Source organism: Callorhinus ursinus, unplaced genomic scaffold (assembly GCF_003265705.2).
Source record: "Callorhinus ursinus isolate GAN/ISIS: 27379988/994484 unplaced genomic scaffold, GSC_fseal_2.0 scaffold45, whole genome shotgun sequence".
Lineage (NCBI taxonomy): Eukaryota > Metazoa > Chordata > Mammalia > Carnivora > Otariidae > Callorhinus > Callorhinus ursinus.
This window is the reverse complement of record NW_027397107.1, coordinates 5,753,667-5,759,013: the sequence shown is the minus strand read 5'-3', so window position 1 is coordinate 5,759,013 and position 5,347 is coordinate 5,753,667. Positions and strand designations below refer to the sequence as shown.

Here is a 5,347-nt window from a genome sequence, read left to right as displayed (position 1 = left end):
GAGAGAGACACAGCGAGAGAGGGAACACAAGCAGGGGGAGTGGGAGAGGGAGAAGCAGGCTTCCCGCGGAGCAGGGAGCCTGATGCGGGGCTCGATCCCAGGACCCTGGGATCATGACCCGAGCCGAAGGCAGACGCTTAACCGACTGAGCCACCCAGGCGCCCCTGGTGATACTTTTTTAAATGTCTGTTTGATTTTGTCAATGAAAGAAACATTTTAGGGCGCCTGAGTGACTCAGTCAGTTAAGCGTCTGCCTTCGGCTCAGGTCATGATCCCAGGGTCCTGGGATCGAGCCCCGCATCGGGCTCCCTGCTCAGTGGGGAGCCTGCTTCTCCTTCTCCTCCCTGCTCGTGGTCTCTCTCTCTCTCAAATAAATAAATAAAATCTTAAAAAAAAAAAAAAGGAAAGAAACAAATTTCAATATTCACCTGCTAATCTCCAGTTACTCTGGTGAACACATCAATTGAAACAGTGAAGAGCTGTGTTTCATCCCTTTTCTCAGCTTACAAAATTCCTCAGATTTTCGGAGATGGATAAGAACATTCTGGAAGGCCTGTGGCATGCATGCATCCTCCCTCAGGGAGACCATGAGGATGAGTACACATCATATTAACAAACCTTCCTTCCCATTTCAGCTCTAGGCCGGCAACTTTGGCATGCCCGGGAGAGGCCTCCATTTGCTGCTTCTGCATCACAACAGCGGATTTGGATTTCTCCCTCTCTCCCGTGTCAATCTGGAGGTTTCCTTCCTGGGTTGGGGCAGGTCAGGGAATTTGGCTCAACAGTGCTGGGGTCTGACTGTGTGTCTAGGCTCTTGCTAGGAGCTCCTGACTCTCACGCAGGCTTTATAGTTTATGAAATGCAGCGTCGTGTGGGCCGTGTCATACATTACTGCTTTTATTCCTCCCAACTCCCCCCAGAAGTGGACACTCCTGAAGTTTAAAAGGTGTCAGAGAAGGAAGTGGGTCACCTGCCCCGACCGGTCGTCACCAGGAGGCAATCTGTGAAAAAAACACAACAGGGAGGTACATGGAGGGAACAGTTGCTCTCAAACAAAGGAGAAAACAGGCATGCCAGAAAGGAACTCCCAACTGGAAACTCTGGCTTAAAAGTCTGGTTCAGCCACACGGCAGCTGTGGCCTTGGGAAGTTTGTTTTAATGTCTCTGTGCATCAGTCTCCTCCTAGGTAAAATGATGACCAGAATACAACATCCACCTGGCACTCAGGTGCTTTATGTTTATCAGAGCGGGTCCATAAAAGTGGAAAACTGGAAACATCCCGCAGTGCAACAATTTGTTTAAACAAATGAAGATACACGCACACCATGGAATAGTATCATTCGTGAGTGATAATGTGGATGTTTATACACAGGGAAGGATATTTATGGCCTATTACCGGGTTGAAGTGGTTGTAATTCAGTAGGCATAGTGCTATGTCATTTTTGTTAATTTTGTAAAAATACCGTATTTACACGTATCATCATTCAACTGTTTAACAAGATTTATTTTGCACAGTTTCACCATGATGGGCATTTACATGTGGATATGTGGGTATAAAATGTCCAAGGATCTACACCAAAATATAATGTCTCTACAGGGGGTTCTTTTTCTGTTGGGCTTAGCTGGTTTTCAAATTCTTTCACAATGAACTTGTGTCATAAAGAAATAATAGAGGTATAAAATGTTTACAATGCAAGAACTGGAACACCGGGGTCTGCCTCTATCTAGGGGGGCATTTTGCTGGTGCCAAGTTCATCGGCAGGTTACTTGGGGAATGAGGAACCCAAGCAAAGGCCTGAGAGGTTTTAAGGGATTTCATTCGGGCTCTGGAGGAGTCAATAATCTTTTTCTCCCTCTCTCCCCCTCGGTGTGAACGTCTGTGTCTACTTCTCTCCACTGAGCAAACACAGCCAGGTGTCTGCTCCTAGGGCCCTTCCTGGATTTTATGAGGCCCCCTCTCTTCTGATTTCTATTTGTTCTTCAGGCAGGCTACAACTCCACTGATCAGGCCAGGCCTCTGGAACTCCGGTCTGCACATTCTAGTCATGTTCGGGAGATGACACCCTGGACATCCTGATCAGACATAGGTGTTGCCCCAATCCCAGTCACCCACCGGGACACGGGCCATCTTTGAAGGAATGCTTCTTCCCCAGAGAGCACATCACGTTTCTGACATGGTGAGTCATTTTGGTTTCAACCCAGAATGTAATGTCACTTCCAGGTTGGACAGGCACCTCCCTGTCAGTCACTCGCTGAGTTATAATAATGAATAAAAGTTACCATATATTGGAGCTTCTGTCCCAGATCCTGTGCTGGGCATGGGCTCTGGTAAGACTCAAAACAACTCCGTGAGTGAGGGGCTTTCAGCCTCATTTTACAGAGGATGAAACTTAACTTGGGTTAAGTTGCCCCAGGGATACGCAGCAAGTAAGCCTGGGCCCTTAAACAGAAGACCCTGTCGCTGCAGCCCGCGGGTCTTCTTAACCCCAATTTAGGAGTGAGCAAACTGAGTCTAGGTTATTCCCTGAGGCTGCTATCACCCAAGTTCATGAAGCTAGCAAGTGGGAGAAGCTAAAATGTGCTGTATCTCACTGATCCCGGCCCCCCCCCTCCCTGACTTAAGCCCTGACGCCCTCCCCACCGGCCCCTCCCTGACTTGTGTACTTGGCGGTCCTCACTCCCACTCCCCCGTTGTACTCCACACTGCAGCAAATACTTGTGGCAATTCCAAGAACCTGTAAGAATGTTCTCTCTTGCCCTGGGGCCTTTGGACAGGCTGTACCTTCCCATGCATTTGCCTGGCACAGGCCTACTCATTTAGATGTCACCTCCTCCAGAAAGCCACCCCTGAGCACTCCAGTCCAAGTACCCTTTTAGGTGCTTCCTTGGTTCATCCTGGCATGTATCACATGGCATTGTGGTTGCCTGTCTTCTCGCCACTTCCCCTCCCCTGCCGGGCTGCAAAGCCTAAGCGAGGGCCATGTGTGCCAATGGTGAGGTCCTCAGCATCCAGCACCGTGGTGGGCACAGAGGAGGTAGTCAGTAAGCATTTGTTAAATGAATACCTGATTATCAGAGCTGTGTTCTGCTTTGTTTGGAGACTACAGCTTAGGTGCCCTAAGTGGGAGGATATAAAATGACAGCAATGTGGCTTCCTGTCTATCCTATTAAGAGGGCATAGTGGGCGAATGCTCTGGGGTCACCCCGGGCTCAGTGCTCTCCTGTGAAAACCATGGTGTCCTCCTTGCTAAAGCAAAGTCTCAGGCTACTGTTTTCTCACTCCCAGGCAGAAACAAACCATGTTCTGAGTGACTGGAGTCATTGCTCACAACACCAGGAGCTGGTTTAGGGTGGAGCGAGGGGCAGCGGCCTTGGGGCTCCAGTCTCTAAAGGCCCAGGCCTCTCGGCTGGGGGGAGGGGTGAAGAGTAGCAGGTCCTGTCCCCGGGAGGCTGCAGTCACTGGGGGAGAGACAATGGGACTCAGCATCTGCTCCTCGCTGGGAGAAGGGACCCTCCAGTGAAAAGCCAGGGAGAGCAGGGAAGTGTGGGAGGAATTGATGAGGAGAAGGGGTGGAGCCAAGGAGAAGCAGCCGGGAGGAAGGAAGAGAAGGGGAAGGAAGAGAAGAGGGAGGGGTGAGGATTCCGGCTTTCCTTCCTCTCGGTGACCTGGTCCTGGGCGGCAGCCTGCTCTGGCATTGTTTCCTGCGGAAACTCTCGGGGCCCACGAAGACCTCACGTTTCTCCCCACAGCCGCTAGCAGCAGCCCCCGTCCAAGGGTCAGGCATCCAGCAGGTGCTCAATACTCACTTGGGAAAATGAGAAACGGGGCCAACTTTGCTCTGGGAACTTTTCCCTTGTCTTCTCCCCACTTCTCCGGAGAAGCTGAGGGCAGAGCAGGTCTTGGGAGCACGCCCAGGCGCCCCATGAATAATTGACCCTTCCTGGCGGCTCTGCCCGGCTCAGTCCGAGGACTCGCGACCGGCCCAGCGTCGGAGTTGAGAAGCGGCTCCGAGTGGCGGGCGTTCCGGAGGTTGGAGGCCGAAGGTCCGGCCTGCCCGGGAGCGGGGTCTGGGGCGGGGGGGACGGGGGGCAGGCTGTGCCAAAGCCCGCGGGGAGGCGCCTGGGGCCTGAACCCCCGCGCCGCGAACGGCCACGCCTCGGCGCCCCCCAGCCGTGCGCCCGGGGAGGGGGGCGCCGGGGCCCAGGCTCAGAGATCGGAGAGCCCACGGGGGGAGGGGGAGGGCGATCCCAGCGCCTCCTCCGAGCCCCTTCCCACCCCCGCCCGGGCGCTCGCAGCCCGCGCCTCTCCCTCGAGCCTGGCCGTCCAGGGCTCTGCAAACAGCTGTTTAAAGGCTCTTTTACAGTTCAGTGCTCTGCGGGGATGTTTGTTCCAAACCCATCTGCCTACTTTAAAAATACATAAGTAAAGAACACACCCAGCTTTCCACCCCTGGCTGGGGAGGGGCGGACTCGGCGGCCCCCGCCCGCACTTCGGAAGGAACCGGCACCCAGCCGCCGCCGCGGCCCCCGCCCCCACCCCCACCGACCCTCCTCTCGGGAGGACGCCCCGGGCTTCCCAGGGGGGAGGGGGCGCGCAGCCCCCGGGCCCCCTTTGTGACGGGCCGGGCCCCCCATTTCCATGCGAGGTTCTGGCGCTCCCCCTCTCCCCCGCTTCAGTTAATCTTTGTTCCCCTTTTCTGCTGAGAGGAGAAAAAAAAAAAAAAGAAAGAAAGAAAAGGAGGAAAAAAGGCGTGACTTGATTTTCAAACGAAACTCCCACAGCAAACAAAACCCTTTTAGAGAAATAAGAAAGGAGGAAGAAGGAAGAAAAGAGGGAAGAAAAAAAAAGGAGAAAGAAAACCCTCCAGGCTTTCAATTTGAGGGGGGCAGGGGGGGGTGGAAGGAAGTGAGAAAACAAAAGAGAGATAAAAGGGCTGCTTTTCTGTCTCTCTTCCTCTGCGAGCTGGGTTAGGAGGAGCTGTTTTGCATCCCTTCACGTCAGCCCTGCCTCATTCCCTTCTTCCAGGGAGGGAGAGAGAGCGAGCGAGCAGGAGGGAGAGAGAGCGAGAGAGGAGAGGGAGAGAGAGAGAGAGAGGGAGAGAAAGAGAGGAGCCGGAGGGAGGGCGGCAGGAGCAGGCGGCGGGCGCGCGTGGAGGCGGGCGGCGGGCGCGCAGCAGCAGCCCGGGCGGTGGGCAGCCAGGAGCCCCCGGCCCGGCCCCGGCCCCGGCCCGCCGAGGGCCCCAGCGCAGGAGCCGCGCCCGGAGCAGGGTGAGTGTCCCGCGCGGCCCCCGGCCCCCGGCCCCGCAGCCCCGGGCGGCGCGCCGGCGGGGGCGCGGGGGGCGCGGGG

The 5,347-nt window shown here is 55.2% G+C and overlaps 1 protein-coding gene across 3 annotated transcripts in view; it reads left to right on the top strand.

Annotated features, from left to right (window-relative positions):
* Positions 1-3,657: 3,657 nt before the first annotated feature.
* ZNF710 (zinc finger protein 710) overlaps positions 3,658-5,347 on the top strand; it is a 67,692-nt gene continuing 66,002 nt past the window's right edge. Inside the window, exon 1 of one of the 3 annotated variants that reach the window (XM_025893054.2) lies at positions 3,658-3,792. The gene's annotated coding sequence lies outside the window, so the exon portion shown is untranslated. The other 2 variants (XM_025893053.2, XM_025893050.2) reach the window with 2 other exon arrangements.